General features: G+C 70.8%; 8 pseudogenes; all 8 read right to left on the bottom strand.

The window, feature by feature from the left end:
• Positions 1–1078: 1078 nt before the first annotated feature.
• On the bottom strand, positions 1079–1198 carry LOC148756801 (5S ribosomal RNA; annotated as a pseudogene).
• A 1424-nt stretch (positions 1199–2622) lies between these two features.
• LOC148756800 (5S ribosomal RNA) lies at positions 2623–2742 on the bottom strand (annotated as a pseudogene).
• A 5097-nt stretch (positions 2743–7839) lies between these two features.
• On the bottom strand, positions 7840–7959 carry LOC148756799 (5S ribosomal RNA; annotated as a pseudogene).
• A 1410-nt stretch (positions 7960–9369) lies between these two features.
• On the bottom strand, positions 9370–9489 carry LOC148756798 (5S ribosomal RNA; annotated as a pseudogene).
• A 4708-nt stretch (positions 9490–14197) lies between these two features.
• Positions 14198–14317, bottom strand: LOC148756797 (5S ribosomal RNA; annotated as a pseudogene).
• A 1422-nt stretch (positions 14318–15739) lies between these two features.
• LOC148756796 (5S ribosomal RNA) lies at positions 15740–15859 on the bottom strand (annotated as a pseudogene).
• Positions 15860–20560: 4701 nt separating this feature from the next.
• On the bottom strand, positions 20561–20680 carry LOC148756795 (5S ribosomal RNA; annotated as a pseudogene).
• A 1413-nt stretch (positions 20681–22093) lies between these two features.
• Positions 22094–22213, bottom strand: LOC148756794 (5S ribosomal RNA; annotated as a pseudogene).
• Positions 22214–23627: the final 1414 nt, after the last annotated feature.

Below are 23627 nucleotides of genomic sequence, written 5' to 3'. Positions count from 1 at the left end.
GGGAGAGAGCTCCTGAGCCAGAGCCAGAACCCAACAGGCACGTCACAGAGCCAGACAGACATGGGGTGGGGGAGGGTGGGAGGGACGCCCATTCGGGCACACGGACTGGGACAGACGCACTGAGGCTGTGTTGAAGTGGTGGCTTCTCCACCGGAGTGTGGTCGTGCCCGGGGCTGGGCTCCGCCAAGGAGGCATTGCCCTGGCGTTGGCAGTCACCATTGAAGCCCCCGGGGCGGGCCGCCAGGGTCTCCGGAGGGCCAGTGGGCTCTGAGCCCCGCCCAGGGACCCGCCCGCGGGAGGAGAGTGGCAGCCCCCAGGCACCCTGGTTGTGAGGATTGTGTGCCTGCGTGCCTGCTCTTCCCTTGTGGCGGTCTCCCCTGGAGTCGATGGCGCGTGGTGTGTTGGGGTGCTGCTCCCGCCGTCCCCTGGTTTGTCCCGGCTCTTTGTGCCCTTTGTGTCGGGGACACCGTGGCCGGCGGGAAGGGAGGGCTCCTGGCTCTTGTGGGAGACGGGAGGGGACGCGCGGGGTTGTGGGGAGAGGTGCCTGCCCGCGGAGACAGAAGACTGCGGTGGGGCGGGGCGGGTGGGCGTCCCGTTTGCCCGAGGACACGCCGATCCTGTGTCTCGGGGCCCAGGGGCAGGCGCAGGGATGGGCGTCCCCTGGGCTCGGGCCGAGGTGCAAAGGACCGGCACGTCCTGGGATGGAGAGAGCCTGGTGGAAGCCTGCGCCGGCAGGCAGCCCTGGGCTTGGGCGTTGGGGGTTGCGGCGGCGGCAGGGTCGGGGAGCGAGAGGGAGCCCTGCGATGGCGGTGGCGGCGGCGGCGAACTAGACGCGGCTGACTGCTGCAGGCTGACGGCCTGCCTCGGCGAAGAGCACTAAGAAGAGGGAGAGGGGGGGAGCCCTGGCCGACAGGCCTGGTGTGCGGCCGGGGATGCGAGCTTGTAGTGCTGGGCGGCTGTCCCTCCTCTGGCCAGCGGGACCTTCGGCTGGCTGGGCGGCTGCAGGGGTTGCAGAGGGGCAAGGGGCGGCAGGGATTCGGAGGGAGGCACGCCGGGGCGGCGGCGCAAAAGGAGAGGCGAGCAAAAGCCTACAGGTATTCCCAGGAGGTCTCCCATGCAAGTACTAACCAGGCCCCTCCCTGCTTAGCTCCCGAGCTCAGAGGAGATCGGGCGCGTTCAGGGTGGTATGGCCGTAGACGCTGGGACCCGGCTCCCGCGCCCCAAGAGCCTGCTCCCGGCCTGTCTCGTGAGCGCCCGCCATGCAGATGAGCCGCTCCGGTGGCGAGCATCGACCCGCGGGCCGGCTCTGCCAGCACCGCGTCCCCCCCCAGTCCGGCTCCCCGCCTCTTCCTAATGCCCCTGGCGTGGGCGGCGGGCTACTCCTGGCCGACAGCGAGGCCCCTTCGCGCCACCCGGGGCTCCATGGGACACTGCCACTTCCCTGATGGTGCCAGAAGTCGTGGAACTCTGGCATCCTGGGACTCCCCGCACCCAGACCGGCATACAACCCGCCCCCCTACCGCCACCAGGTTTACCCCCAACCGCAGCCCCAAGGCTGGTGGAGGCCTGCACCAGCAGGCAACCCTGGGCCTGGGAGTTGTGGGAGGATCCCGCGGCGGCGGCGGGGGCGGCTGCGGCGGCGGCGGCGGCGGCGGCGGCGGCGGAGGCAGGGGAGGGTGGCGAGGTAGGCGATGGCAACCGCGTGGATGGCGCCAGGGCGACGATGGCGGCGGCGACAATGGGGGCTTTGACGGTGGGCGCTGGGACACGGGGGCCGATGGCGGCGGCGGTGGCGGCGGGGGCTGGGGAGGGCGTGAGGGCGGTGCTGGCGGCGGAGGCCGGGAGAGCAGAGGCGGGAGACTGAGCGAGTATGGCATTGGTGGCGGCGGGGGCTGGGGCGGGGGCGGGGAAGATGGCGGTGCTGGAGGCGGGGAGAGCAGAGGAGGGAATTGAGGGAGTGCGGCAATGGCGGCAGCGGGGGCTGGGGAGGGCGTGAGGGCGGTGCTGGCGGCGGAGGCCGGGAGAGCAGAGGCGGGAGACTGAGGGAGTATGGCGATGGTGGCTGCGGGGGTCTGGGGCGGGGGCGGGGGAGATGGCGGTGCTGGAGGCGGGGAGAGCGGAGGAGGGAATTGAGGGAGTACGGATATGGCTGCGGCGGGGGCGGGGGTGGGGGAGAGGGCAGCACTGGTGGCGGAGATGGGGAGCGCGGTGCTGGCGGCCGAGGTGGGGAGAGCACAGGAGGGAGTTTGAGGGAGTTTGGCGGTGGCGGCGGCGGGGGCGGGGACAGGGGCGGGGGCGAGGGCAGCGCTGGCGGGGGGGTGGGGGGGTGGGGGGGGTGGGGGGGTGGAGGGGGTGGGGAGCCCGGTGGTGGCGGTGGCTTTGGCGCAGGCGGCGGTGGCGGCGACCGCGAGTCGGCGAAGGATTCGCGATGACGGCCTGCGGGACCGAAGAGGACTGAGAGGAGGGTGTGTGGGGGGAGCCCTGGCCCACGGGCCTGGTGTGCGGCCGGGGCTGCCAGCTTGTAGTGCCGGGCGGCTGACCCTCTGCTGGTCAGGGGGACCTGCGGCTGGCTGGGAGGCTGCAGAGGGAGCCACGCCGGAGCGGCGATGCAAAAGGAGACGCTAGCAAAAGCCAACAGGTATTCCCAGGCGGTCTCCCATCCAAGTACTAACCAGGACAGACCCTGCTTCGCTTCCGAGATCAGACGAGATCTGCTGCGTTCAGGGTGGTATGGCCTTAGGCACTGGGACCCGGCTCCCGGCACTCCAAGAGCCTGCTCCCGACTTGCCTCCTGAGCGCACGCGCCATGCTGCTGGGCCGCTCGGGTGGCGAGCATGTCTGCCCGAGTGCCCCCCGCCCGCTCCCCGCCTCCTCCGGTCGCCGCTGGTGTGGGCGACGAGCTACTCCTGGCCCGCAGCGAGGCCCCTTCGCGCCCCCCAGTGGCTCCACAGGCCTCTGTCACTTCCCTGACTGTGACATATGTCTGGGCGCCCTGGCATCCTGGGACTCCCCACGCCCGGAATGGCTTTTACCACGCCCCCCTACCCCAACCCCTCTCATCCCCCCCCCCAGCCCCACAACCGCACACCCCCCTTGCTGCTGTGCTGTCCCCACCACTCAGGGCCACCGAGGGGGTCGCAGGGTCCTCTCAGTCCCCTCCACCCTAGGGACGTGCGACCCAGGCCCTGGCCCTGGCCGGCCCCACCCACTGGCCCAAAGCCAGGGAGAGCCACCCGCGACCAGGGGGCAGCACCTCCAGACTGCCGCCACCCTTCGTCACACAGCCTTCTGTCTGGGCCCTCGCCCCTCATCAGCGACCGGCGTCCCGCCCGATCACTGGTCACTTCACTGGCTACACATCACCTCTCCTGACCCAGGGTGTTGAGAGAGAGGATGAGAGAAGGCCAGAGACGGAGCAAGAGGTAGGCGGAGAGAGACAGACGGGGACTGTGGGGACAGACTTGCAGAGAGCACTTTCCAGGCTCTGGGCCTCGCGTGGAGGGGTGCTGCGTGGGGGCTGCACGGACATCAGCTGTTACCGCTTGGCCATCAGCTGTTGCCAGTTGGCCATTGGCCACTGGCAGAGCTGCGGTGGCCAAGGTAGGAAGCGCGGATGGTGGACTGCAAATTGCAGAGGGGCGCGGACTGCAGTGGGCCGGCTTGGTGGGTCTGTTGGTTGGCAGAGAATCGTCCGGCAGGTTGGGGATCGGGCGGCTCCGGCTTGCCGTGTCTCCAAGCCAGCCGCCCGTGAGACATGGTGCTATGAGCCCCCTATCCGTGGCTCTGTTGGTGTTCCTTCTTGGCCTCGCCAAATCCTGCGTTCTTGTGCGGGCAGAGGGACTAGAGTCCCCGCAGGACAGGGACCGACAGACAGAACGGGGGGACAGGGGGACCGGGGGATGGGAGGACCGGGGGACAGGGGACCGGGAGACGGGTGTAAGGGGGGGGACAGGGAGAACGGTGGGACTGTAGGAACCCGGGGCGGGGGTACCGGGGGACGGGGTACCAGGAGATGGGGGAAGGGGGGCAGGGGGACAGGGAGACCGTTGGAACTGGGAGAACCGGGGGACGGGGGGTCTGGGAGACGGGGGCATGTGGGACGGGGGGAAGGGGTGACCGGAAGATGGGGGGACGGGAGTACGAGAGGGCCGGGGGGACGGGGGGACTGGGGGATGGGGGGACAAGGGGACCGGGGGACCGGGGGGACAGGGGGACTGGGTACTGGGAGACAGTGGGACCAGGGGACGGGGGGACCGGGAGATGGGGGGACACGGTACCAGGGGAAAGGGAGACCGGGGAATTGGGGGACAGGGAGACTGGGGGACTGGGGGATTGGGGGAATGAGAGGACGGTGGGACTGGCGGACGGTGGGACGGAGGGACCAGGAGACCGGTGGATGGAGGGACAGGAGTACGAGGGTACTGGGGGACGAGGGACATGGGGAGGGGGGGACCGGGAAACGGGGGAACGGGGGACCGTGAGACGGGGGGACCGGGAGATGGGGGACCTGGGGCCGGGGGGACGGGGTGACGGGGGGACCGGGAGACAGAGGGACAGGGGGACTGGAGAGTCGGGGGGACCGGGGTACGGGGGGACCGGGGGACGGGGGGACTGGGTACTGGGAGACAGTGGGACCAGGGGACGGGGGGACTGGGAGATGGGGGGACACGGTACCAGGGGAAAGGGAGACCGGGGAATTGGGGGACAGGGAGACTGGGGGACTGGGGGATTGGGGGAATGAGAGGACGGTGGGACTGGCGGACGGTGGGACGGAGGGACCAGGAGACCGGTGGATGGAGGGACAGGAGTACGAGGGTACTGGGGGACGAGGGACATGGGGAGGGGGGGACCGGGAAACGGGGGAACGGGGGACCGTGAGACGGGGGGACCGGGAGATGGGGGACCTGGGGCCGGGGGGACGGGGTGACGGGGGGACCGGGAGACAGAGGGACAGGGGGACTGGAGGGTCGGGGGGACCGGGGTACGGGGGGACCGGGGGACGGGGGGACCGGGGCAACGGAGACGGGGGGGACCGGGGGAACGGCGGATGGGGGGACCAGGGGACCCGCGGACCGGGGGACCGGAGGTTGGGGGGACCGGGGGATAGGGGACCGGGCGACGGGGTGACCAGGGGCATGAATGGACTGGGGGGACGGGGGTACCAGTGGACCGGGAGATGGGGGACCGGGGGACCGGGGACCGGGGGACGGGGGGACCGGGGGACCGGGGGTTGGGGGACTGGGGGATGAGGGGACCGGGAGATCGGGTACCGGGGAACGGGGCGACTAGGAGACGGGGGACCGCGAGACGGGGGACCGGGGACGGGGTGACCGGGAGATGGGACACCGGGAGACGGGAGACTGTGGGACGGGAGGACCGGAAGACGGGGCGAACGGAGAACTGGGGGATCGGTAGACGGGGGCCAGGGCGATGGGGGAACCGGGGGACCGGGGGACCGGGGGCCAGGGACCGGGGGTTGGGGGTCCAGGGGATGAGGGGACCGGGAGACGGGGGACCTGGGGACCGGGCGACCGGGAGACGGGGGACCGGGAGACGGGGGGATGGGTGTGCGGCCGGACCGGGAGACAGAGGGACAGGGAGATGGGGGGACCGGGGGACCGGGGGAAGGGGGTAACACTGGACGGAGGACCGGGGGACCGGAAGACCGGGCGACCGGGAGACAGGGGACCGGGAGACTGGGGACCGGGAGACGGGGCGACCGGGGAACGGGGGGACCGGTAGAAGGGCGCCTGGGCGCCGGGGGAACCGGGGGACCGGGGGACCAGGAGACGGGGGACCGGGGAACGGGAGACCGGGGGTATGGGGGGACGGGGGGACCAGGCGAAGGAGGGACGGGGGGACGGGGAGACGTTGGGACTGGGGGACCGGGGGACAGGTGGACCGCGAGACGGAGGACCGGGAGACGGGGGAACGGGGGTCGGGGGACCCGGGAAGGGGGGGAACGGGAGACGAGGGAATGGGGGACGGGTGGACCAGGGGCGTGGGGGGACTGGGGGGACGGGGGAGCGGGGGACGGGGGATGGGGCACTGGGGGGACGGGGGCACCGGGGGACGGGTGGACTGGGAGAGGGTGGATGGGGGTACGGGGGAACAGGGGGATCAGGGGACGGGGGGAACAGGGGACGGGGGGGACCGGAATAGGGGGGATGGTGGAACGTGGGGACGGGGGACCCGGGAGACGGGGGACAGGAAGACGGGGAACCGGGGGAACGGAGACAGGGGTGACGGGGAGACGGGGGTACCGGGGGACGGGGGTACTGCGTGGGGCTGCACTGACATCAGCTGTTACCGCTTGGCCTTCAGCTGTTGCCAGTTGGCCATTGGACACCGGCAGAGCTGCGGTGGCCAAGCTAGGAAGCGCGGATGGTGGACTGCAAATTGCAGAGGGGCGCGGACTGCAGTGGGCCGGCTTGGTGGGTCTGTTGGTTGGCAGAGAATCGGCCAGCAGGTGGGGGATCGGGCGGCTCCGGCTTGCCGTGTCTCCAAGCCAGCCGCCCGTGAGACATGGTGCTATGAGCCCCCTATCCGTGGCTCTGTGGGTGTTCCTTCTTGGCCTCGCCAAATCCTGCGTTCTTGTGCGGGCAGAGGGACTAGAGTCCCCGCAGGACAGGGACAGACAGACAGAACGGGAGGAGGAGTAAGAGGGAGCGAGATGGAAATATACACGTATATGTACATGTATGTGTCTAGACATACAGAGAGACATGGACAGAGACAGAGAAAGAGGGGGCTGGCACGCGGGGAGAGAGCTCCTGAGCCAGAGCCAGAACCCAACAGGCACGTCACAGAGCCAGACAGACATGGGGTGGGGGAGGGTGGGAGGGACGCCCATTCGGGCACACGGACTGGGACAGACGCACTGAGGCTGTGTTGAAGTGGTGGCTTCTCCACCGGAGTGTGGTCGTGCCCGGGGCTGGGCTCCGCCAAGGAGGCATTGCCCTGGCGTTGGCAGTCACCATTGAAGCCCCCGGGGCGGGCCGCCAGGGTCTCCGGAGGGCCAGTGGGCTCTGAGCCCCGCCCAGGGACCCGCCCGCGGGAGGAGAGTGGCAGCCCCCAGGCACCCTGGTTGTGAGGATTGTGTGCCTGCGTGCCTGCTCTTCCCTTGTGGCGGTCTCCCCTGGAGTCGATGGCGCGTGGTGTGCTGGGGTGCTGCTCCCGCCGTCCCCTGGTTTGTCCCGGCTCTTTGTGCCCTTTGTGTCGGGGACACCGTGGCCGGCGGGAAGGGAGGGCTCCTGGCTCTTGTGGGAGACGGGAGGGGACGCGCGGGGGTGTGGGGAGAGGTGCCTGCCCGCGGAGACAGAAGACTGCGGTGGGGCGGGGCGGGTGGGCGTCCCGTTTGCCCGAGGACACGCCGATCCTGTGTCTCGGGGCCCAGGGGCAGGCGCAGGGATGGGCGTCCCCTGGGCTCGGGCCGAGGTGCAAAGGACCGGCACGTCCTGGGATGGAGAGAGCCTGGTGGAAGCCTGCGCCGGCAGGCAGCCCTGGGCTTGGGCGTTGGGGGTTGCGGCGGCGGCAGGGTCGGGGAGCGAGAGGGAGCCCTGCGATGGCGGTGGCGGCGGCGGCGAACTAGACGCGGCTGACTGCTGCAGGCTGACGGCCTGCCTCGGCGAAGAGCACTAAGAAGAGGGAGAGGGGGGGAGCCCTGGCCGACAGGCCTGGTGTGCGGCCGGGGATGCGAGCTTGTAGTGCTGGGCGGCTGTCCCTCCTCTGGCCAGCGGGACCTTCGGCTGGCTGGGCGGCTGCAGGGGTTGCAGAGGGGCAAGGGGCGGCAGGGATTCGGAGGGAGGCACGCCGGGGCGGCGGCGCAAAAGGAGAGGCGAGCAAAAGCCTACAGGTATTCCCAGGAGGTCTCCCATGCAAGTACTAACCAGGCCCCTCCCTGCTTAGCTCCCGAGCTCAGAGGAGATCGGGCGCGTTCAGGGTGGTATGGCCGTAGACGCTGGGACCCGGCTCCCGCGCCCCAAGAGCCTGCTCCCGGCCTGTCTCGTGAGCGCCCGCCATGCAGATGAGCCGCTCCGGTGGCGAGCATCGACCCGCGGGCCGGCTCTGCCAGCACCGCGTCCCCCCCCAGTCCGGCTCCCCGCCTCTTCCTAATGCCCCTGGCGTGGGCGGCGGGCTACTCCTGGCCGACAGCGAGGCCCCTTCGCGCCACCCGGGGCTCCATGGGACACTGCCACTTCCCTGATGGTGCCAGAAGTCGTGGAACTCTGGCATCCTGGGACTCCCCGCACCCAGACCGGCATACAACCCGCCCCCCTACCGCCACCAGGTTTACCCCCAACCGCAGCCCCAAGGCTGGTGGAGGCCTGCACCAGCAGGCAACCCTGGGCCTGGGAGTTGTGGGAGGATCCCGCGGCGGCGGCGGGGGCGGCTGCGGCGGCGGCGGCGGCGGCGGCGGCGGCGGAGGCAGGGGAGGGTGGCGAGGTAGGCGATGGCAACCGCGTGGATGGCGCCAGGGCGACGATGGCGGCGGCGACAATGGGGGCTTTGACGGTGGGCGCTGGGACACGGGGGCCGATGGCGGCGGCGGTGGCGGCGGGGGCTGGGGAGGGCGTGAGGGCGGTGCTGGCGGCGGAGGCCAGGAGAGCAGAGGCGGGAGACTGAGCGAGTATGGCATTGGTGGCGGCGGGGGCTGGGGCGGGGGCGGGGAAGATGGCGGTGCTGGAGGCGGGGAGAGCAGAGGAGGGAATTGAGGGAGTGCGGCAATGGCGGCAGCGGGGGCTGGGGAGGGCGTGAGGGCGGTGCTGGCGGCGGAGGCCGGGAGAGCAGAGGCGGGAGACTGAGGGAGTATGGCGATGGTGGCTGCGGGGGTCTGGGGCGGGGGCGGGGGAGATGGCGGTGCTGGAGGCGGGGAGAGCGGAGGAGGGAATTGAGGGAGTACGGATATGGCGGCGGCGGGGGCGGGGGTGGGGGAGAGGGCAGCACTGGTGGCGGAGATGGGGAGCGCGGTGCTGGCGGCCGAGGTGGGGAGAGCACAGGAGGGAGTTTGAGGGAGTTTGGCGGTGGCGGCGGCGGGGGCGGGGACAGGGGCGGGGGCGAGGGCAGCGCTGGCGGGGGTGGGGGGGGTGGGGGGGTGGGGGGGGGAGCCCGGTGGTGGCGGTGGCTTTGGCGCAGGCGGCGGTGGCGGCGACCGCGAGTCGGCGAAGGATTCGCGATGACGGCCTGCGGGACCGAAGAGGACTGAGAGGAGGGTGTGTGGGGGGAGCCCTGGCCCACGGGCCTGGTGTGCGGCCGGGGCTGCCAGCTTGTAGTGCCGGGCGGCTGACCCTCTGCTGGTCAGGGGGACCTGCGGCTGGCTGGGAGGCTGCAGAGGGAGCCACGCCGGAGCGGCGATGCAAAAGGAGACGCTAGCAAAAGCCAACAGGTATTCCCAGGCGGTCTCCCATCCAAGTACTAACCAGGACAGACCCTGCTTCGCTTCCGAGATCAGACGAGATCTGCTGCGTTCAGGGTGGTATGGCCTTAGGCACTGGGACCCGGCTCCCGGCACTCCAAGAGCCTGCTCCCGACTTGCCTCCTGAGCGCACGCGCCATGCTGCTGGGCCGCTCGGGTGGCGAGCATGTCTGCCCGAGTGCCCCCCGCCCGCTCCCCGCCTCCTCCGGTCGCCGCTGGTGTGGGCGACGAGCTACTCCTGGCCCGCAGCGAGGCCCCTTCGCGCCCCCCAGTGGCTCCACAGGCCTCTGTCACTTCCCTGACTGTGACATATGTCTGGGCGCCCTGGCATCCTGGGACTCCCCACGCCCGGAATGGCTTTTACCACGCCCCCCTACCCCAACCCCTCTCATCCCCCCCCCCAGCCCCACAACCGCACACCCCCCTTGCTGCTGTGCTGTCCCCACCACTCAGGGCCACCGAGGGGGTCGCAGGGTCCTCTCAGTCCCCTCCACCCTAGGGACGTGCGACCCAGGCCCTGGCCCTGGCCGGCCCCACCCACTGGCCCAAAGCCAGGGAGAGCCACCCGCGACCAGGGGGCAGCACCTCCAGACTGCCGCCACCCTTCGTCACACAGCCTTCTGTCTGGGCCCTCGCCCCTCATCAGCGACCGGCGTCCCGCCCGATCACTGGTCACTTCACTGGCTACACATCACCTCTCCTGACCCAGGGTGTTGAGAGAGAGGATGAGAGAAGGCCAGAGACGGAGCAAGAGGTAGGCGGAGAGAGACAGACGGGGACTGTGGGGACAGACTTGCAGAGAGCACTTTCCAGGCTCTGGGCCTCGCGTGGAGGGGTGCTGCGTGAGGGCTGCACGGACATCAGCTGTTACCGCTTGGCCATCAGCTGTTGCCAGTTGGCCATTGGCCACTGGCAGAGCTGCGGTGGCCAAGGTAGGAAGCGCGGATGGTGGACTGCAAATTGCAGAGGGGCGCGGACTGCAGTGGGCCGGCTTGGTGGGTCTGTTGGTTGGCAGAGAATCGTCCGGCAGGTTGGGGATCGGGCGGCTCCGGCTTGCCGTGTCTCCAAGCCAGCCGCCCGTGAGACATGGTGCTATGAGCCCCCTATCCGTGGCTCTGTTGGTGTTCCTTCTTGGCCTCGCCAAATCCTGGGTTCTTGTGCGGGCAGAGGGACTAGAGTCCCCGCAGGACAGGGACCGACAGACAGAACGGGGGGACAGGGGGACCGGGGGATGGGAGGACCGGGGGACAGGGGACCGGGAGACGGGTGTAAGGGGGGGGACAGGGAGAACGGTGGGACTGTAGGAACCCGGGGCGGGGGTACCGGGGGACCGGGTACCAGGAGATGGGGGAAGGGTGGCAGGGGGACAGGGAGACCGTTGGAACTGGGAGAACCGGGGGACGGGGGGTCTGGGAGACGGGGGCATGTGGGACGGGGGGAAGGGGTGACCGGAAGATGGGGGGACGGGAGTACGAGAGGGCCGGGGGGACGGGGGGACTGGGGGATGGGGGGACAAGGGGACCGGGGGACCGGGGGGACAGGGGGACTGGGTACTGGGAGACAGTGGGACCAGGGGACGGGGGGACCGGGAGATGGGGGGACACGGTACCAGGGGAAAGGGAGACCGGGGAATTGGGGGACAGGGAGACTGGGGGACTGGGGGATTGGGGGAATGAGAGGACGGTGGGACTGGCGGACGGTGGGACGGAGGGACCAGGAGACCGGTGGATGGAGGGACAGGAGTACGAGGGTACTGGGGGACGAGGGACATGGGGAGGGGGGGACCGGGAAACGGGGGAACGGGGGACCGTGAGACGGGGGGACCGGGAGATGGGGGACCTGGGGCCGGGGGGACGGGGTGACGGGGGGACCGGGAGACAGAGGGACAGGGGGACTGGAGGGTCGGGGGGACCGGGGTACGGGGGGACCGGGGGACGGGGGGACCGGGGCAACGGAGACGGGGGGACCGGGGGAACGGCGGATGGGGGGACCAGGGGACCCGCGGACCGGGGGACCGGAGGTTGGGGGGACCGGGGGATAGGGGACCGGGCGACGGGGTGACCAGGGGCATGAATGGACTGGGGGGACGGGGGTACCAGTGGACCGGGAGATGGGGGGACCGGGGGACCGGGGACCGGGGGACGGGGGGACCGGGGGACCGGGGGTTGGGGGACTGGGGGATGAGGGGACCGGGAGATCGGGTACCGGGGAACGGGGCGACTAGGAGACGGGGGACCGCGAGACGGGGGACCGGGGACGGGGTGACCGGGAGATGGGACACCGGGAGACGGGAGACTGTGGGACGGGAGGACCGGAAGACGGGGCGAACGGAGAACTGGGGGATCGGTAGACGGGGGCCAGGGCGATGGGGGAACCGGGGGACTGGGGGACCGGGGGACCGGGGGCCAGGGACCGGGGGTTGGGGGTCCAGGGGATGAGGGGACCGGGAGACGGGGGACCTGGGGACCGGGCGACCGGGAGACGGGGGACCGGGAGACGGGGGGATGGGTGTGCGGCCGGACCGGGAGACAGAGGGACAGGGAGATGGGGGGACCGGGGGACCGGGGGAAGGGGGTAACACTGGACGGAGGACCGGGGGACCGGAAGACCGGGCGACCGGGAGACAGGGGACCGGGAGACTGGGGACCGGGAGACGGGGCGACCGGGGAACGGGGGGACCGGTAGAAGGGCGCCTGGGCGCCGGGGGAACCGGGGGACCGGGGGACCAGGAGACGGGGGACCGGGGAACGGGAGACCGGGGGTATGGGGGGACGGGGGGACCAGGCGAAGGAGGGACGGGGGGACGGGGAGACGTTGGGACTGGGGGACCGGGGGACAGGTGGACCGCGAGACGGAGGACCGGGAGACGGGGGAACGGGGGTCGGGGGACCCGGGAAGGGGGGGAACGGGAGACGAGGGAATGGGGGACGGGTGGACCAGGGGCGTGGGGGGACTGGGGGGACGGGGGAGCGGGGGACGGGGGATGGGGCACTGGGGGGACGGGGGCACCGGGGGACGGGTGGACTGGGAGAGGGTGGATGGGGGTACGGGGGAACAGGGGGATCAGGGGACGGGGGGAACAGGGGACGGGGGGGACCGGAATAGGGGGGATGGTGGAACGTGGGGACGGGGGACCCGGGAGACGGGGGACAGGAAGACGGGGAACCGGGGGAACGGAGACAGGGGTGACGGGGAGACGGGGGTACCGGGGGACGGGGGTACTGCGTGGGGCTGCACTGACATCAGCTGTTACCGCTTGGCCTTCAGCTGTTGCCAGTTGGCCATTGGACACCGGCAGAGCTGCGGTGGCCAAGCTAGGAAGCGCGGATGGTGGACTGCAAATTGCAGAGGGGCGCGGACTGCAGTGGGCCGGCTTGGTGGGTCTGTTGGTTGGCAGAGAATCGGCCAGCAGGTGGGGGATCGGGCGGCTCCGGCTTGCCGTGTCTCCAAGCCAGCCGCCCGTGAGACATGGTGCTATGAGCCCCCTATCCGTGGCTCTGTGGGTGTTCCTTCTTGGCCTCGCCAAATCCTGCGTTCTTGTGCGGGCAGAGGGACTAGAGTCCCCGCAGGACAGGGACAGACAGACAGAACGGGAGGAGGAGTAAGAGGGAGCGAGATGGAAATATACACGTATATGTACATGTATGTGTCTAGACATACAGAGAGACATGGACAGAGACAGAGAAAGAGGGGGCTGGCACGCGGGGAGAGAGCTCCTGAGCCAGAGCCAGAACCCAACAGGCACGTCACAGAGCCAGACAGACATGGGGTGGGGGAGGGTGGGAGGGACGCCCATTCGGGCACACGGACTGGGACAGACGCACTGAGGCTGTGTTGAAGTGGTGGCTTCTCCACCGGAGTGTGGTCGTGCCCGGGGCTGGGCTCCGCCAAGGAGGCATTGCCCTGGCGTTGGCAGTCACCATTGAAGCCCCCGGGGCGGGCCGCCAGGGTCTCCGGAGGGCCAGTGGGCTCTGAGCCCCGCCCAGGGACCCGCCCGCGGGAGGAGAGTGGCAGCCCCCAGGCACCCTGGTTGTGAGGATTGTGTGCCTGCGTGCCTGCTCTTCCCTTGTGGCGGTCTCCCCTGGAGTCGATGGCGCGTGGTGTGTTGGGGTGCTGCTCCCGCCGTCCCCTGGTTTGTCCCGGCTCTTTGTGCCCTTTGTGTCGGGGACACCGTGGCCGGCGGGAAGGGAGGGCTCCTGGCTCTTGTGGGAGACGGGAGGGGACGCGCGGGGGTGTGGGGAGAGGTGCCTGCCCGCGGAGACAGAAGACTCCGGTGGGGCGGGGCGGGTGGGCGTCCCGTTTGCCCGAGGACACGCCGATCCTGTGTCTCGGGGCCCAGGGGCAGGCGCAGGGATGGGCGTCCCCTGGGCTCGGGCCGAGGTGCAAAGGACCGGCACGTCATGGGATGGAGAGAGCCTGGTGGAAGCCTGCGCCGGCAGGCAGCCCTGGGCTTGGGCGTTGGGGGTTGCGGCGGCGGCAGGGTCGGGGAGCGAGAGGGAGCCCTGCGATGGCGGTGGCGGCGGCGGCGACCTAGACGCGGCTGACTGCTGCAGGCTGACGGCCTGCCTCGGCGAAGAGCACTAAGAAGAGGGAGAGGGGGGGAGCCCTGGCCGACAGGCCTGGTGTGCGGCCGGGGATGCGAGCTTGTAGTGCTGGGCGGCTGTCCCTCCTCTGGCCAGGGGGACCTTCGGCTGGCTGGGCGGCTGCAGGGGTTGCAGAGGGGCAAGGGGCGGCAGGGATTCGGAGGGAGGCACGCCGGGGCGGCGGCGCAAAAGGAGAGGCGAGCAAAAGCCTACAGGTATTCCCAGGAGGTCTCCCATGCAAGTACTAACCAGGCCCCTCCCTGCTTAGCTCCCGAGCTCAGAGGAGATCGGGCGCGTTCAGGGTGGTATGGCCGTAGACGCTGGGACCCGGCTCCCGCGCCCCAAGAGCCTGCTCCCGGCCTGTCTCGTGAGCGCCCGCCATGCAGATGAGCCGCTCCGGTGGCGAGCATCGACCCGCGGGCCGGCTCTGCCAGCACCGCGTCCCCCCCCAGTCCGGCTCCCCGCCTCTTCCTAATGCCCCTGGCGTGGGCGGCGGGCTACTCCTGGCCGACAGCGAGGCCCCTTCGCGCCACCCGGGGCTCCATGGGACACTGCCACTTCCCTGATGGTGCCAGAAGTCGTGGAACTCTGGCATCCTGGGACTCCCCGCACCCAGACCGGCATACAACCCGCCCCCCTACCGCCACCAGGTTTACCCCCAACCGCAGCCCCAAGGCTGGTGGAGGCCTGCACCAGCAGGCAACCCTGGGCCTGGGAGTTGTGGGAGGATCCCGCGGCGGCGGCGGGGGCGGCTGCGGCGGCGGCGGCGGCGGCGGCGGCGGCGGAGGCAGGGGAGGGTGGCGAGGTAGGCGATGGCAACCGCGTGGATGGCGCCAGGGCGACGATGGCGGCGGCGACAATGGGGGCTTTGACGGTGGGCGCTGGGACACGGGGGCCGATGGCGGCGGCGGTGGCGGCGGGGGCTGGGGAGGGCGTGAGGGCGGTGCTGGCGGCGGAGGCCAGGAGAGCAGAGGCGGGAGACTGAGCGAGTATGGCATTGGTGGCGGCGGGGGCTGGGGCGGGGGCGGGGAAGATGGCGGTGCTGGAGGCGGGGAGAGCAGAGGAGGGAATTGAGGGAGTGCGGCAATGGCGGCAGCGGGGGCTGGGGAGGGCGTGAGGGCGGTGCTGGCGGCGGAGGCCGGGAGAGCAGAGGCGGGAGACTGAGGGAGTATGGCGATGGTGGCTGCGGGGGTCTGGGGCGGGGGCGGGGGAGATGGCGGTGCTGGAGGCGGGGAGATCGGAGGAGGGAATTGAGGGAGTACGGATATGGCTGCGGCGGGGGCGGGGGTGGGGGAGAGGGCAGCACTGGTGGCGGAGATGGGGAGCGCGGTGCTGGCGGCCGAGGTGGGGAGAGCACAGGAGGGAGTTTGAGGGAGTTTGGCGGTGGCGGCGGCGGGGGCGGGGACAGGGGCGGGGGCGAGGGCAGCGCTGGCGGGGGGGGGGGGGTGGGGGGGGTGGGGGGGTGGAGGGGGTGGGGAGCCCGGTGGTGGCGGTGGCTTTGGCGCAGGCGGCGGTGGCGGCGACCGCGAGTCGGCGAAGGATTCGCGATGACGGCCTGCGGGACCGAAGAGGACTGAGAGGAGGGTGTGTGGGGGGAGCCCTGGCCCACGGGCCTGGTGTGCGGCCGGGGCTGCCAGCTTGTAGTGCCGGGCGGCTGACCCTCTGCTGGTCAGGGGGACCTGCGGCTGGCTGGGAGGCTGCAGAGGGAGCCACGCCGGAGCGGCGATGCAAAAGGAGACGCTAGCAAAAGCCAACAGGTATTCCCAGGCGGTCTCCCATCCAAGTACTAACCAGGACAGACCCTGCTTCGCTTCCGAGATCAGACGAGATCTGCTGCGTTCAGGGTGGTATGGCCTTAGGCACTGGGACCCGGCTCCCGGCACTCCAAGAGCCTGCTCCCGACTTGCCTCCTGAGCGCACGCGCCATGCTGCTGGGCCGCTCGGGTGGCGAGCATGTCTGCCCGAGTGCCCCCCGCCCGCTCCCCGCCTCCTCCGGTCGCCGCTGGTGTGGGCGACGAGCTACTCCTGGCCCGCAGCGAGGCCCCTTCGCGCCCCCCAGTGGCTCCACAGGCCTCTGTCACTTCCCTGACTGTGACATATGTCTGGGCGCCCTGGCATCCTGGGACTCCCCACGCCCGGAATGGCTTTTACCACGCCCCCCTACCCCAACCCCTCTCATCCCCCCCCCCAGCCCCACAACCGCACACCCCCCTTGCTGCTGTGCTGTCCCCACCACTCAGGGCCACCGAGGGGGTCGCAGGGTCCTCTCAGTCCCCTCCACCCTAGGGACGTGCGACCCAGGCCCTGGCCCTGGCCGGCCCCACCCACTGGCCCAAAGCCAGGGAGAGCCACCCGCGACCAGGGGGCAGCACCTCCAGACTGCCGCCACCCTTCGTCACACAGCCTTCTGTCTGGGCCCTCGCCCCTCATCAGCGACCGGCGTCCCGCCCGATCACTGGTCACTTCACTGGCTACACATCACCTCTCCTGACCCAGGGTGTTGAGAGAGAGGATGAGAGAAGGCCAGAGACGGAGCAAGAGGTAGGCGGAGAGAGACAGACGGGGACTGTGGGGACAGACTTGCAGAGAGCACTTTCCAGGCTCTGGGCCTCGCGTGGAGGGGTGCTGCGTGGGGGCTGCACGGACATCAGCTGTTACCGCTTGGCCATCAGCTGTTGCCAGTTGGCCATTGGCCACTGGCAGAGCTGCGGTGGCCAAGGTAGGAAGCGCGGATGGTGGACTGCAAATTGCAGAGGGGCGCGGACTGCAGTGGGCCGGCTTGGTGGGTCTGTTGGTTGGCAGAGAATCGTCCGGCAGGTTGGGGATCGGGCGGCTCCGGCTTGCCGTGTCTCCAAGCCAGCCGCCCGTGAGACATGGTGCTATGAGCCCCCTATCCGTGGCTCTGTTGGTGTTCCTTCTTGGCCTCGCCAAATCCTGCGTTCTTGTGCGGGCAGAGGGACTAGAGTCCCCGCAGGACAGGGACCGACAGACAGAACGGGGGGACAGGGGGACCGGGGGATGGGAGGACCGGGGGACAGGGGACCGGGAGACGGGTGTAAGGGGGGGGACAGGGAGAACGGTGGGACTGTAGGAACCCGGGGCGGGGGTACCGGGGGACGGGGTACCAGGAGATGGGGGAAGGGGGGCAGGGGGACAGGGAGACCGTTGGAACTGGGAGAACCGGGGGACGGGGGGTCTGGGAGACGGGGGCATGTGGGACGGGGGGAAGGGGTGACCGGAAGATGGGGGGACGGGAGTACGAGAGGGCCGGGGGGACGGGGGGACTGGGGGATGGGGGGACAAGGGGACCGGGGGACCGGGGGGACAGGGGGACTGGGTACTGGGAGACAGTGGGACCAGGGGACGGGGGGACCGGGAGATGGGGGGACACGGTACCAGGGGAAAGGGAGACCGGGGAATTGGGGGACAGGGAGACTGGGGGACTGGGGGATTGGGGGAATGAGAGGACGGTGGGACTGGCGGACGGTGGGACGGAGGGACCAGGAGACCGGTGGATGGAGGGACAGGAGTACGAGGGTACTGGGGGACGAGGGACATGGGGAGGGGGGGACCGGGAAACGGGGGAACGGGGGACCGTGAGACGGGGGGACCGGGAGATGGGGGACCTGGGGCCGGGGGGACGGGGTGACGGGGGGACCGGGAGACAGAGGGACAGGGGGACTGGAGGGTCGGGGGGACCGGGGTACGGGGGGACCGGGGGACGGGGGGACCGGGGCAACGGAGACGGGGGGGACCGGGGGAACGGCGGATGGGGGGACCAGGGGACCCGCGGACCGGGGGACCGGAGGTTGGGGGGACCGGGGGATAGGGGACCGGGCGACGGGGTGACCAGGGGCATGAATGGACTGGGGGGACGGGGGTACCAGTGGACCGGGAGATGGGGGACCGGGGGACCGGGGACCGGGGGACGGGGGGACCGGGGGACCGGGGGTTGGGGGACTGGGGGATGAGGGGACCGGGAGATCGGTTACCGGGGAACGGGGCGACTAGGAGACGGGGGACCGTGAGACGGGGGACCGGGGACGGGGTGACCGGGAGATGGGACACCGGGAGACGGGAGACTGTGGGACGGGAGGACCGGAAGACGGGGCGAACGGAGAACTGGGGGATCGGTAGACGGGGGCCAGGGCGATGGGGGAACCGGGGGACTGGGGGACCGGGGGACCAGGGACCGGGGGTTGGGGGTCCAGGGGATGAGGGGACCGGGAGACGGGGGACCTGGGGACCGGGCGACCGGGAGACGGGGGACCGGGAGACGGGGGGATGGGTGTGCGGCCGGACCGGGAGACAGAGGGACAGGGAGATGGGGGGACCGGGGGACCGGGGGAAGGGGGTAACACTGGACGGAGGACCGGGGGACCGGAAGACCGGGCGACCGGGAGACAGGGGACCGGGAGACTGGGGACCGGGAGACGGGGCGACCGGGGAACGGGGGGACCGGTAGAAGGGCGCCTGGGCGCCGGGGGAACCGGGGGACCGGGGGACCAGGAGACGGGGGACGGGGGAACGGGAGACCGGGGGTATGGGGGGACGGGGGGACCAGGCGAAGGAGGGACGTGGGGACGGGGAGACGTTGGGACTGGGGGACCGGGGGACAGGTGGACCGCGAGACGGAGGACCAGGAGACGGGGGAACGGGGGTCGGGGGACCCGGGGAGGGGGGGAACGGGAGACGAGGGAATGGGGGACGGGTGGACCAGGGGCGTGGGGGGACTGGGGGGACGGGGGAGCGGGGGACGGGGGATGGGGCACTGGGGGGACGGGGGCACCGGGGGACGGGTGGACTGGGAGAGGGTGGATGGGGGTACGGGGGAACAGGGGGATCAGGGGACGGGGGGAACAGGGGACGGGGGGGACCGGAATAGGGGGGATGGTGGAACGTGGGGACGGGGGACCCGGGAGACGGGGGACAGGAAGACGGGGAACCGGGGGAACGGAGACAGGGGTGACGGGGAGACGGGGGTACCGGGGGACGGGGGTACTGCGTGGGGCTGCACTGACATCAGCTGTTACCGCTTGGCCTTCAGCTGTTGCCAGTTGGCCATTGGACACCGGCAGAGCTGCGGTGGCCAAGCTAGGAAGCGCGGATGGTGGACTGCAAATTGCAGAGGGGCGCGGACTGCAGTGGGCCGGCTTGGTGGGTCTGTTGGTTGGCAGAGAATCGGCCAGCAGGTGGGGGATCGGGCGGCTCCGGCTTGCCGTGTCTCCAAGCCAGCCGCCCGTGAGACATGGTGCTATGAGCCCCCTATCCGTGGCTCTGTGGGTGTTCCTTCTTGGCCTCGCCAAATCCTGCGTTCTTGTGCGGGCAGAGGGACTAGAGTCCCCGCAGGACAGGGACAGACAGACAGAACGGGAGGAGGAGTAAGAGGGAGCGAGATGGAAATATACACGTATATGTACATGTATGTGTCTAGACATACAGAGAGACATGGACAGAGACAGAGAAAGAGGGGGCTGGCACGCGGGGAGAGAGCTCCTGAGCCAGAGCCAGAACCCAACAGGCACGTCACAGAGCCAGACAGACATGGGGTGGGGGAGGGTGGGAGGGACGCCCATTCGGGCACACGGACTGGGACAGACGCACTGAGGCTGTGTTGAAGTGGTGGCTTCTCCACCGGAGTGTGGTCGTGCCCGGGGCTGGGCTCCGCCAAGGAGGCATTGCCCTGGCGTTGGCAGTCACCATTGAAGCCCCCGGGGCGGGCCGCCAGGGTCTCCGGAGGGCCAGTGGGCTCTGAGCCCCGCCCAGGGACCCGCCCGCGGGAGGAGAGTGGCAGCCCCCAGGCACCCTGGTTGTGAGGATTGTGTGCCTGCGTGCCTGCTCTTCCCTTGTGGCGGTCTCCCCTGGAGTCGATGGCGCGTGGTGTGTTGGGGTGCTGCTCCCGCCGTCCCCTGGTTTGTCCCGGCTCTTTGTGCCCTTTGTGTCGGGGACACCGTGGCCGGCGGGAAGGGAGGGCTCCTGGCTCTTGTGGGAGACGGGAGGGGACGCGCGGGGGTGTGGGGAGAGGTGCCTGCCCGCGGAGACAGAAGACTGCGGTGGGGCGGGGCGGGTGGGCGTCCCGTTTGCCCGAGGACACGCCGATCCTGTGTCTCGGGGCCCAGGGGCAGGCGCAGGGATGGGCGTCCCCTGGGCTCGGGCCGAGGTGCAAAGGACCGGCACGTCCTGGGATGGAGAGAGCCTGGTGGAAGCCTGCGCCGGCAGGCAGCCCTGGGCTTGGGCGTTGGGGGTTGCGGCGGCGGCAGGGTCGGGGAGCGAGAGGGAGCCCTGCGATGGCGGTGGCGGCGGCGGCGAACTAGACGCGGCTGACTGCTGCAGGCTGACGGCCTGCCTCGGCGAAGAGCACTAAGAAGAGGGAGAGGGGGGGAGCCCTGGCCGACAGGCCTGGTGTGCGGCCGGGGATGCGAGCTTGTAGTGCTGGGCGGCTGTCCCTCCTCTGGCCAGCGGGACCTTCGGCTGGCTGGGCGGCTGCAGGGGTTGCAGAGGGGCAAGGGGCGGCAGGGATTCGGAGGGAGGCACGCCGGGGCGGCGGCGCAAAAGGAGAGGCGAGCAAAAGCCTACAGGTATTCCCAGGAGGTCTCCCATGCAAGTACTAACCAGGCCCCTCCCTGCTTAGCTCCCGAGCTCAGAGGAGATCGGGCGCGTTCAGGGTGGTATGGCCGTAGACGCTGGGACCCGGCTCCCGCGCCCCAAGAGCCTGCTCCCGGCCTGTCTCGTGAGCGCCCGCCATGCAGATGAGCCGCTCCGGTGGCGAGCATCGACCCGCGGGCCGGCTCTGCCAGCACCGCGTCCCCCCCCAGTCCGGCTCCCCGCCTCTTCCTAATGCCCCTGGCGTGGGCGGCGGGCTACTCCTGGCCGACAGCGAGGCCCCTTCGCGCCACCCGGGGCTCCATGGGACACTGCCACTTCCCTGATGGTGCCAGAAGTCGTGGAACTCTGGCATCCTGGGACTCCCCGCACCCAGACCGGCATACAACCCGCCCCCCTACCGCCACCAGGTTTACCCCCAACCGCAGCCCCAAGGCTGGTGGAGGCCTGCACCAGCAGGCAACCCTGGGCCTGGGAGTTGTGGGAGGATCCCGCGGCGGCGGCGGGGGCGGCTGCGGCGGCGGCGGCGGCGGCGGCGGCGGCGGCGGAGGCAGGGGAGGGTGGCGAGGTAGGCGATGGCAACCGCGTGGATGGCGCCAGGGCGACGATGGCGGCGGCGACAATGGGGGCTTTGACGGTGGGCGCTGGGACACGGGGGCCGATGGCGGCGGCGGTGGCGGCGGGGGCTGGGGAGGGCGTGAGGGCGGTGCTGGCGGCGGAGGCCAGGAGAGCAGAGGCGGGAGACTGAGCGAGTATGGCATTGGTGGCGGCGGGGGCTGGGGCGGGGGCGCGGAAGATGGCGGTGCTGGAGGCGGGGAGAGCAGAGGAGGGAATTGAGGGAGTGCGGCAATGGCGGCAGCGGGGGCTGGGGAGGGCGTGAGGGCGGTGCTGGCGGCGGAGGCCGGGAGAGCAGAGGCGGGAGACTGAGGGAGTATGGCGATGGTGGCTGCGGGGGTCTGGGGCGGGGGCGGGGGAGATGGCGGTGCTGGAGGCGGGGAGAGCGGAGGAGGGAATTGAGGGAGTACGGATATGGCGGCGGCGGGGGCGGGGGTGGGGGAGAGGGCAGCACTGGTGGCGGAGATGGGGAGCGCGGTGCTGGCGGCCGAGGTGGGGAGAGCACAGGAGGGAGTTTGAGGGAGTTTGGCGGTGGCGGCGGCGGGGGCGGGGACAGGGGCGGGGGCGAGGGCAGCGCTGGCGGGGGTGGGGGGGGTGGGGGGGTGGGGGGGGGAGCCCGGTGGTGGCGGTGGCTTTGGCGCAGGCGGCGGTGGCGGCGACCGCGAGTCGGCGAAGGATTCGCGATGACGGCCTGCGGGACCGAAGAGGACTGAGAGGAGGGTGTGTGGGGGGAGCCCTGGCCCACGGGCCTGGTGTGCGGCCGGGGCTGCCAGCTTGTAGTGCCGGGCGGCTGACCCTCTGCTGGTCAGGGGGACCTGCGGCTGGCTGGGAGGCTGCAGAGGGAGCCACGCCGGAGCGGCGATGCAAAAGGAGACGCTAGCAAAAGCCAACAGGTATTCCCAGGCGGTCTCCCATCCAAGTACTAACCAGGACAGACCCTGCTTCGCTTCCGAGATCAGACGAGATCTGCTGCGTTCAGGGTGGTATGGCCTTAGGCACTGGGACCCGGCTCCCGGCACTCCAAGAGCCTGCTCCCGACTTGCCTCCTGAGCGCACGCGCCATGCTGCTGGGCCGCTCGGGTGGCGAGCATGTCTGCCCGAGTGCCCCCCGCCCGCTCCCCGCCTCCTCCGGTCGCCGCTGGTGTGGGCGACGAGCTACTCCTGGCCCGCAGCGAGGCCCCTTCGCGCCCCCCAGTGGCTCCACAGGCCTCTGTCACTTCCCTGACTGTGACATATGTCTGGGCGCCCTGGCATCCTGGGACTCCCCACGCCCGGAATGGCTTTTACCACGCCCCCCTACCCCAACCCCTCTCATCCCCCCCCCCAGCCCCACAACCGCACACCCCCCTTGCTGCTGTGCTGTCCCCACCACTCAGGGCCACCGAGGGGGTCGCAGGGTCCTCTCAGTCCCCTCCACCCTAGGGACGTGCGACCCAGGCCCTGGCCCTGGCCGGCCCCACCCACTGGCCCAAAGCCAGGGAGAGCCACCCGCGACCAGGGGGCAGCACCTCCAGACTGCCGCCACCCTTCGTCACACAGCCTTCTGTGTGGGCCCTCGCCCCTCATCAGCGACCGGCGTCCCGCCCGATCACTGGTCACTTCACTGGCTACACATCACCTCTCCTGACCCAGGGTGTTGAGAGAGAGGATGAGAGAAGGCCAGAGACGGAGCAAGAGGTAGGCGGAGAGAGACAGACGGGGACTGTGGGGACAGACTTGCAGAGAGCACTTTCCAGGCTCTGGGCCTCGCGTGGAGGGGTGCTGCGTGAGGGCTGCACGGACATCAGCTGTTACCGCTTGGCCATCAGCTGTTGCCAGTTGGCCATTGGCCACTGGCAGAGCTGCGGTGGCCAAGGTAGGAAGCGCGGATGGTGGACTGCAAATTGCAGAGGGGCGCGGACTGCAGTGGGCCGGCTTGGTGGGTCTGTTGGTTGGCAGAGAATCGTCCGGCAGGTTGGGGATCGGGCGGCTCCGGCTTGCCGTGTCTCCAAGCCAGCCGCCCGTGAGACATGGTGCTATGAGCCCCCTATCCGTGGCTCTGTTGGTGTTCCTTCTTGGCCTCGCCAAATCCTGGGTTCTTGTGCGGGCAGAGGGACTAGAGTCCCCGCAGGACAGGGACCGACAGACAGAACGGGGGGACAGGGGGACCGGGGGATGGGAGGACCGGGGGACAGGGGACCGGGAGACGGGTGTAAGGGGGGGGACAGGGAGAACGGTGGGACTGTAGGAACCCGGGGCGGGGGTACCGGGGGACCGGGTACCAGGAGATGGGGGAAGGGTGGCAGGGGGACAGGGAGACCGTTGGAACTGGGAGAACCGGGGGACGGGGGGTCTGGGAGACGGGGGCATGTGGGACGGGGGGAAGGGGTGACCGGAAGATGGGGGGACGGGAGTACGAGAGGGCCGGGGGG

Source organism: Rhinolophus sinicus, chromosome 11 (genome assembly GCF_057876585.1).
Source record: "Rhinolophus sinicus isolate RSI-liver-muscle chromosome 11, RSI-T2T, whole genome shotgun sequence".
NCBI lineage: Eukaryota > Metazoa > Chordata > Mammalia > Chiroptera > Rhinolophidae > Rhinolophus > Rhinolophus sinicus.
This window is presented reverse-complemented; position numbering and strand designations above follow the sequence as displayed.